The sequence below is a fragment of the Alosa alosa genome, chromosome 17 (genome assembly GCF_017589495.1).
Source record: "Alosa alosa isolate M-15738 ecotype Scorff River chromosome 17, AALO_Geno_1.1, whole genome shotgun sequence".
Lineage (NCBI taxonomy): Eukaryota > Metazoa > Chordata > Actinopteri > Clupeiformes > Clupeidae > Alosa > Alosa alosa.
This window is the reverse complement of record NC_063205.1, coordinates 7,746,322-7,756,569: the sequence shown is the minus strand read 5'-3', so window position 1 is coordinate 7,756,569 and position 10,248 is coordinate 7,746,322. Positions and strand designations below refer to the sequence as shown.

The following is a 10,248-nucleotide window of genomic DNA, read 5'->3' as shown; positions in this document are numbered from 1 at the left end:
TAAGCTGAAAAGAAACTGCACTTAGGTCACGTTGCCATGGATTTCTTAGTCTGTGGTTTGTTTGATGTTGCCAAGTGACAGCCTGTACTTTGCTACAACAGAACACAAAGACCTATGCTGTGCTTCCATAGGCCTGTATCTGACTGACAGTAGAAGCATTCATCAATGATTTCTCTGATTTTTGTTACAAGCAAAGAATTCTAGACTCTATTGCTGTTGTAATTGTTTACATAAAAAAAGGAAAGACAAAAGGAGCTCTTTTAATTGTTTCACTCAATTTATTTGACCTTTTCCCTTTTCCTTTGTGAACTATTATTTGCCTAAGCAGTTTAGTTGGTATATCACAATGTAGACCAATGATATAAGACATAAGGCCTATGTCTCATCATAACTTTACATAACTCTGTTAAATTATAAGACATAAATGACAATAGGCTGTATTAGGCTTAGGCTGTATTTTTGTGTAGTAGGCTAGGGCTAGTCCTGTAGTTTCCCCCTTACTTGATTTGACTCTGTAGGTGAGGTTGGACAGACTTTGGCAAGGAGATGGAGCTATTCCTCGGGAAATTGACAGAAAACCATTTATAGGCTACTTGCACTGCTTTCATTGTCCCGAAGTTTCTGAGAAAATAAGTTCATTTCTAAAAGTTGGCTACAATACGTGCTCTTATAAGCTATTCTTTTAGTTGGCATGGTAGCGTAAATGAAAAACACTGTCGAGAGTCGACGCAACTTTTAACCAACTCCTGTCCTGAACCGAGCTTGGAGGCGGGCTAGGTATCTGCATTTGCAATTGGTGAGAGCAATGCAGCTTTAAACCGGTCCATAATGCCTTGCGGTGTCCCAGTTCCGTTAGAATGTATGTACCAGGCTGAGCATTAACAGAGCTGGAGGTCTCAGTGACCAGTGTAACTACCCTCTACCTGAATCGGAATCCAAGACTATTAACTTTATAGCGGCTGCTTTTAAATAACGTCGCGGACAGACCGGACGACTGGAACTCTGGAACTATTACAGTGCAGATTTTAGGCTGCTGTAGTCGAGACGGTGAGAAGAAATATGTAGTCTTGCTGCTGCTTTCATGCTCAAGAAGACCTTGGACACAAGCGAAGTGTAGTGGAACACTGTAGCGGGCTGACGGAAGTGTATGGTGCACCTCGACACTGCATCTGGAAGCAGGTATTGAGATTTCATGAACGTCACAGCCTGTATGTTCTCTTTCATGTTGTTACGCGCGCGGTTCCGAAGGAAACAAAATAACTTCACGGCCACAGCATGATAATTGTTGGGATGAGAAGGGTTGTTCGGAACGTAGTGATTATTGCCTGTCAGTGCTGAGAAAACGTAGGTCACGGGACGCTGTCCTGACCAGCTCAACCCGAAATCAACTGTTAGCTCAATATACTAATGCCGTGACAAATGGGCGATGTCGGTGTCGGGACATTTCTACATTTTTGTGGGAATGCTATTTTTGTTGGCATTCGTTGATGTCGCAGCCAGGTGGAAAAATAACTAGCCTTGGGTCCTGCCTGAAAACATCAAGTATTGCCTAATGCAGAAATCCCATCTTTGACTAGGCTATGTCTAAATTAGGCTGGTAGACCACGCACTTTGACACAATGTAGTCTATGGTAAAAACGGATGTTTTTCAGTTGGTTATTCTTGTGGCGGGTAAACAACCTATAGACTAGGCTACATATCGATGCCTTTTTATTAGTCTGTAAAGGGCTAACGCAGAATATGTGAATCTTCAAGGTGCCCTGTCCGAATCAAACAGGTTGCTTTCAGTCTTGCATGAAAATGTGATTTATTGTGACTTTTAAAACCTTAGCTATTTATATCATAAATTGTAAATTCCTCTGACAGGTTTCTTATCCATCTTCTTTACTTAGGAATCTGAAAGTTTCCTGATCAGATAATGTCACATCACTTAAATCTGCTTTGAAATGTGAACATAATAACCCTCCAAATAGGAAACATAACTGGCCAATATAAGTGCCATGCTCATTGACATTACAGATGGTTGGCTGTGTATTTAAATTGGGTAGATTATGTCATAATTAATCCTTTGTCTAAACTGTGAAACACTATTGAGTGAGAGAGAGCTGCTATTGGAGAATTCCATCCAGCCATGTTAATAACTGACAGTTAATCCCAACCACAAACAATCTGAGAGCGCACAGCAAGAGACAATGCCCACGAGGAAAAGGGAGGCGTCCGTCACCGCTGATGACATACTTCACCATCTTGATGTAGTCGACTGTGTTGCAAGGCAGACTTACCCAGCAAAATACATGCTTACACTGAACTGAGCGTCTCACTTGGCCCCAGGGACTTCCAGAGGCATGTAGTCATAAACAATGAAATCAAAGAACCACCATTGCAGCGATTGCACTTAGGTCACAGTCACCTGCATGGTGAATGATGAAGGAGATGTCACTCACAGTGATGTCATGTTGTCATATTTTATGATTTTGACAGATGACCCTCACAAACCATGTCACGCTTCATTGATGGGATAGATTTCGTTAGATAGTACAGATTACGTTGTTTACCTGCAGAAATGGAGGAGCCTGTTTATGTTAATTGATGGATGTTTACATCCTGTTTAGTCCGAACAGTGGAGGAGTCAGATCTAAGTAGTGCTGTTTGATTATTTATCCCTAATTAAATCTATAACTGGTAAATCTATAAAAAAAAATGTTGTGGATTGTAAACACAGACTTTCAGGGAACAGCATGTTGAGACAGATAGTCATAAATGTCTGAATCACAAATGGATTGGGACTTCCAGAGATAGAAATGTAAAACCTTGACAGCTTGCTTGACTTATAATTTTCCCTTACATATGGATGGAGAACTCATTATTCATAAAACACACAGAAAAACACCTGGAGCGCTCCCTCCCTTTCAGTCTCATTTATTCTCCTCCCATTTTATTTTTTCTCATTAATCAGATTCACAGGAAATGGAACTCACTAACTTGCCCCATAGATTTGCTCCCTTGACAATGTGACCCCATCATTAGGCATTCTGGTCAGTCGCATTTGCATCATGGTGCTACCCTGGCCTGCCCGCTCTTCCCTGGAAGACAGAGAGAGAGAGAGACTCTCAGTCATCGGCCTGGATTGAGAAATGATGGTCCCTGAGCAGCGAGCCTCCACATACTCTGGGAGTACCGTCAGAGGCGCTGACGCATAGTGGGGCAGCATAACACTCTGATTGATAACTGATGGCAGTGTTGAGGGTTTATCGCTAGTCAGTGGGATGCTGGTAAAAGCAACAGTGAGTCATACCACAGTAATAGAGGCCCAAGAAGGGACAGATTGTATTTACTTTGGAAGTGTGTGTGTGTGTGTGTGTGTGTGTGTGTGTGCGTGTGTGTGTGTGTGTGTGTGTGTGTGTGTGTGTGTGTGTGTGTGTGTGGTGTGTGTTTTGGATTGGGGATATAGGAAAAAAAAGACCTCCAGAGAAAAATTATGTTTAAGTTCTAAATAAGTCCAGAGGTGGAGAGCTGCTATGTGCTGGAGGTTAAGGCAGCATGATTAACAAGGGTTTCCCAGCTGTGGAGGCTATAAGAGAGGGAGTGGAGGGGGTGATAGAAAGGACATCATTACACAACCACACTGGATCTTATTACATTCAAGTGCATAAACAGTTTCTGTAATTGTAGATGGCCTGTTGCTGAAAGCAGCTTGATCCAAGTTTAGCCTTCACATAAATCAGAATGCTTTACAGCATTTGTGATCTGTCGTGCAGTATGTGCTGTGTGTGTTCTAACTGGCATGGGCAGCAACCTTCAAGGGAGCACTAGCGTCTAGGTGGGTAACCAGTATTCAGTAGTTCAGTTCAGAGACAAGTGATGACCCTGGTCCTGAGAGATGCTCAAAAGAAAAGGTATATTCATTTTTGGTACAAAACCACAGGGCCCTTTTAAAACTGGTTGACTCCATACAGAGCTTTTTAGACTGACAATTTGGCATGGGATGATTAGTAATGGAGGATGAAAGGGTATTGTCATTTCCTCTTGAAATAAAGCCCAGTCTATGGGCTACGCTCGGTGAAAACAACATTTCCTGGTTGTATTTATTCATTGAAGATGTCATACAACTATTCTGATACACTAGATAAAACGGCAAAAGCGCTACAGTCGGAAGTTGACGACAGCTAGATTGAGTAAGTGCCCCTACAAACTACCAGCTGTCTCATGGAAAAATGACCCGACTAAATGGCTTAATATTCTGTGCCTTTTTTTCCCATTCACATCAGTTGTCCATGTGTTTGTTTTGAGTTGAGTTTTGTTGCGTTGAGTTGTCCCAAACCTGAAGTGGCCACAACATCCTCTATTTGGTAGGAATTTCCCTACTGTCAGAGGTATGACCAATGTTCAAGAAAGGATGACAACGAGTGTTTTCCCAGCAGGCTTTGCCCTTCACCGCATCTTTTTGAAAGACCTTTGCACAAACAGATAAAATCCTCAGGGATATCTGCCATTTCCTCCCACAGCCATCAGTGGTGCTGTCATCTCTTATCCATGGGCAATGACACCATTGTCTAATCTTGCCATAGACAATGGCTCTTGTTAACGACACGATGTTGGACTGTGATAAGGCCCATGAGGGTGGCCCCTGCAGATCATCATGCACCAAAGATAAGGAAAAGGAGTAAACAAATTGCTCAGGTTCCCGCACTAAAAAAACGCCTGACCCTCTTTGATGATAACATCTGGCATTGCACTGGGTGCATCAGGTGGGGCCATAAACTCTGGTGTAGCACACAGTTAAAATTCATCTCACAGGCAGGCAAAGTCTTTTGCACCACAGAGATGCGTATGCATTGGTTTATATTTTGGCTGTGAGAGCCCAGCAAGGCTCTGTGTTGATGGCAGAGAGCCCTTCTAAGAAACAGCAGGCTTTAAATAGAGATTAGATTGCAGCGGAGTGATACAAAAGTCTCCTTTCAGTGTTAACGGTCTCTCATTGAAGTGATTTGAATCCCTTGGATTCATGGGGAAAAGCTCACACTATTCTTTTGTGTTTATTGTCTTTCCTGGGCTGAATAGGGTTTTTTATGTTTTCATTTATCAGGAAAGACATGAAGTCAGACTGTTGGGAATCACGCCTAGGCTTGACATACTTGACAGGTTTCAGGTGTGATATCAGAAAGCATTCAGAATTGAAAGAGATCACCTTCCTTCATCTTGTACCATACAAAAAGCCAGAGGTTTGTTGTGATTTTTAAAAAAATGATGTAGAGGTGTATCTCAAGTCTCTGCATGTTTGCTTATTTGCTTTTTGTCATATATAAATGGAGGATAGCGGCTTTTTTAAAAGCATGGGAAGAGTGTGAGATGGGTATTTACTATGAGGACTGATGGGATTCTAGCCAGATTGGAGATCACCTGCAACCTCAGCCAACACCTGTGGCTTCCAGGCCTGCTAAATACGTACAGATTCCTGCAAACAGATCCACGATTCTTATAAGTATAAGTAAGTATATACTTTTTGATCCCGTGAGGGAAATTTGGTCTCTGCATTTAAAGGAGAATTCCGGTGTGATATTGACCTAAAGTGTGTTGAGTGTGAACGCATGTCTCATAGCCCATCTCGGCTTGTCCCCTGCACTCCAAAATCTGGCGCTAGTTAGCCGATGCTACCAACAGCTTTTTCAATGGTAGTGCTTTGGCATCGGGCTAGCCATGCAAATAAATCACTGTTTTACACCATTTACAAGGCTCAATGTATCTTCCCACACTTCATTGGTAGACTTCCGAGGGCCCTGACATTTAAAACGAGACATTGAGAACTTTGAAAAAGCACTGGTACTTTACTTACAAGACGATTTATGCAGACAGTATCTTCACAAAGTTTAGCGTTTGCAGCCATTTTGAATTTAGTCCGCGATAAGTCGGCGGACAGTAAGAATGAACAGGTATGATAAGAGATCAGATTCCAAAAATAATTCTGTGGAAATGCATGGATTCCAGTTGCTGCTACTGGAAGAATGTTCATACTGTTCATTCTTATTCGTCGCTCGACTTATCGTGACTAAATTCAAGATGGCTGCAAAGCTAAACTTTGTGAAGATACTGTCTGCATAAATCGCTCTTGTAAGGAAAACTACCAGTGCTCTTTCAAAGTTCTCAATGTCTCGTTTTAAATGTCAGGCCCCTCGGAAGTCTACCAATGAAGTGGGAAGATACATTGAGCCTTGTAAATGGTAAAAACAGTGATTTATTTGCACGGCTAGCCCGATGCGAAGCACCACCATTGAAAAAAGCTGTTGGTAGCATTGGCTAACTAGCCAGATTTTGAGTGCAGGGGACAAGCCGAGATGGGCTATGAGACATACGTTCACACTCGGTATCATGTTTCAACACACTTTAGGTCAATATCACACCGGAATTCTCCTTTAACCCAATCAGTGAATTAGTGAAACACAAACAGCACACAGTGAACACACAGTGAGGTGAAGCACACACTAATCCCGGCGCAGTGAGCTGCCTGCTACAATGGCGGCGCTCGGGGAGCAGTGAGGGGTTAGGTGCCTTGCTCAAGGGCACTTCAGCCGCGGCCCACTGGTCGGGGCTCGAACCGGCAACCCTCCGGTTACAAGTCCAGAGTGCTAACCAGGCCACGGCTGCCCTCATGATTCTTGAAGGATGACTCAGGGTGATTCGTAAGACGTCACAGTTGTCATCCAAGACTTTTGACTTCTCAAACCTCAGATGTTATTAGAGCATGAGTTTGATGTGCTGGCATGAAGCTGCGAAATGATGACATAACGTGGCGTGCTTCTCCAAAAGGCGCCATAACCTACAAGTGGATGCGCAACTCTCACTGCTCTCTTTTGCTTGTAAAAACTCTTTATGGAGTCTTTGTGTGCCCCTCACCGACCACAAAAAAAACAAGCATTTAAAGCCTCCCCTGTGCAGCGTGCTTCGTGAAAGTGGTGGGGGAAAAAGTCTGTGGCCCCGGTGCCACAAACACCTTCTAAAGCCCTGTGGGAGAGAGCGTGCAGCTCTGTGCGTGAGATAAGCTCTCTCCCACTCTTACAGATTACATGTCTGCACGGTGAAGTCGCTTTCAATCTCGCCCGGGCTGCTTAAGAGTCGCCTGCAGAAACGGCACGTCCACAGCGCTCCGAGACAGACTCTCACCAGCCTGTAATGACGCTCTTCCCGAAGCTGGGCTGTAACGAAGGTCGTTAATCGCGCGCTGCTTCACAATTTTGAGTGCCTCGTTCGCCCCTCTCTCTGAAGAAGGCAAAGATCCTGACAACGGCAAGCCTGTATCAGAAACTTGAATCTGATCTGGTAAGTGCTGCGATTTGGGTGTTTGTGTGGTTTCTCAAGGATTGGGTAACACATTTGCTGATGCTTATTGGGTTCTCCCATATGTTCGCACCAGAGGGTTGCAGTTCTCACTGGGTGAACAGCTTGCTGCCATGTGAAAGCTGCTTAGATTGGACTTTAAAAGTGCCTCCCTCCCCCCTCCACCCTGCATACATCAAATGGGGAGTACATTATTTGGTACAACTCCCCAAATTAAGGGAAATCAAGCATGTGACTACTAGAGGGGATTTAAACCCTCAAGGCTCCTCAAGGCTCCTAACCATCACAGCTTGAGCCAAGACCTGAATCCTTGTCGTGCAGATCTCCTGTGCACTCTTGTGCAGACACGTGAGAAGTTTTGACAGAAACACTGTTGAGTGGAAGTAAAACAAAGAGAAGGTTAGATGGTGATTTGTTTGAAGGTGTTGCTGCTTGGTCTCCCTGTTCAGAGACACAGTTATTTCTCTATTCTCTTACTATGAGTGCTCAGCCACTCTTGCACTGCGAGGAGGCCGGCCGGCAGCTAAGCAACTAATTGTGCAACACCATTCAAAAGTTGCCTTCCGCTACATATTAACTTGAAGAATAGGTGCAGCAGCATTGTTGCTGCAGTCTCAGAAGAACCATTATGCTAGCGTTGAATCAGTTTGCCTTCTAATCCCACAGCAAGTGGCCAGTTGCATTCTTGGTGCACTGCAGATATGGGGAGCAAATAGAGGGACACAACAAGCGGACCCTGTAGTGCGATGGCTGTCTGTGGCATTTTGTCACAAAGTAAATATCCAGATTATCACTCTGCACTTCACATCAAACCGGGATGGACATTGGGGTATTAAAATGATGCTTCCCAAGTCAGCGCCTGGCTGAATGGAGCTCCAGTAACGCTTCATCATGGGCTCTGTTTCCCAGTTTCCTGTTGTATTCAGCCATTTAGCACTAGATTTACTAGCGTATTATCCAGAGGTCCTCTCCGATCAATTTCCTTACCGACATGCTATTTATTATCCAGCTGTACCCACAATGCGGTGAGTTGAGTGCAATTTAAAGTCGTCACCTGAGAGCTCCAGTTCCACCACCCCCTGACCCTCCCTTCTTCCTCTGCGTAGTTCCAGCGTAGGTTTCTTCAGCACCGGGAGTCGCACCCCAGACGTGGGTCAGAGACAGTTCATTGCCTGCTCATTCCACAGACCTGTGTCACCAGGAAATGAAGGGATTTGGTCCTGTGCTCCTGTGGAGGGGGCTGAGGCGGAGTGAAATGGAATGTCGTATCTGAAGCCACTCTCTTGGGAAGGGGGCTGACTTTGCACTTCTAAACACCCCCCCCCCTCACACACACACACACACACACACACACACACACACACACACACACACACACACACACACACACACCCCAACTCATGTCCTCAGGGGTTGCTGCATTGAAAAGTGCTCTGCAAGATTTCCTTATTGCTAAAGGGAAAACAGACAGTGAGACCAGCTTAGTAGTCATGCTGAGGAACATTTGGGACACACTGTAGTCATTCCTTTCCCAGCTGAAGGGAAGGAGTGCTGTTTTTGCCTACTCGAGAGTGCACACTGCAAATAAAGCAGGATATGGTGTTTCCACAAAGCAAATATTTTAGGGAGAGTTGTGGTCAGTTTTGTTACAGTGGTGGCCTAGAATTATTTGTTGTTTATCATGCAATCGGGGTGTGCATGAGCACTAAGCTCTACCAGCGTCAACATCCTGACAAGAATGTTCCTGTACCCAGGCCACTGTTTGAGCTGCACCTCAGTCTGTTCAAGCGTATGGTAGGGCTCTGAATTATTGGGAGCGATTCAACGCTTGACATTTCCTTGTTTCGCTTTCAAATGATCCACTACTTATGCAACCTTTTAATCAGCTGTTTGAAAGGACAGCCTGCTCCTTGGGCTCTTTTACGAAACATAAGGGGGCTATGTCTTAGACCTGAAGACATTAACAACAAAGACCCCACAATCCAGTTCTTAACTCGGAAATGCCACAGGCCATCTTTGTATATTTGAAATGTTGAATTTTAGAAAGAGGCTTTTTAGAAATAATGCTCCCCTTCTTTTTCCGACATGACCACATTTGAGGAACAAGACGGCCGACAGAAATAGTCCACGGCTGGCAAACATCTAAACAAGTTGCATTTTTGGCTTGAACACAGACATATTAAGCCATATAAACATTTCATTTTGTACCATGCAGTTAGTTGTTACAGAACAGATGGTATGATCATATCTATTTGAAGACACCTGGCACCCGTTCGTAAACAAACATGCCACTGCAGTGGTACACGGTGAAGAGAGGCAGATGCAGCATTGCTGTTAGTTCCCTCTGTTATTCAATTTCGAGCACCCAGGGATTCAGGAAAACTTGGCAACGTTGCTTGGGGGCACCATCACAAAGCAGTCCCCACCACCATCTTGAGCAGGCGCTTCAAGGATACTTAAAAAAGTTCCCCTGAGGAGAAGGCACCAAAAATAGCTGAGAACTGCTCAGCTGGACCTGATCCCAATCCTGACCCTTTTATCATAAATGTGTAATGATCTCACGCAGTTCATGGGCACTTGACAAGTGTCCTCTCTGCGTGAGATGCAGCATGGTCGCTGGCAGTTTGTTGGGAAGCTGGCAGCCTAATTTGAATCACGGTGGTTGCAAATTGTCATGAGAGATGTCATGACTTTCTCATCATGCAGTCCTGTTTACCAAAAAGCACAAAAGGTCAATAAATTACACTTCTAGTCAAATCCATGGGCAATAATAGTAATATTAAGTTGACGGACAAAAATATGTCTTTGAGGAAGTCATTTTCGTTAACAATCAAGTATGCTAACAATCAAAGGATACTGATTGTTGTTTCTCAATCCCCAAAAAAGGAGAATCACACCCTCTGGCTCAGATATCCC

The 10,248-nt window shown here is 44.2% G+C and overlaps 1 protein-coding gene across 1 annotated transcript in view; it reads left to right on the top strand.

Annotated features, from left to right (window-relative positions):
• The first annotated feature begins 815 nt into the window (after window positions 1-815).
• The window catches only part of LOC125310989 (ras association domain-containing protein 8-like), a 29,434-nt gene continuing 20,001 nt past the window's right edge, over window positions 816-10,248 (top strand). The window contains exon 1 of the mRNA XM_048268788.1: window positions 816-1,179. The gene's annotated coding sequence lies outside the window, so the exon portion shown is untranslated. The remainder of the gene's footprint in view (window positions 1,180-10,248) is intronic.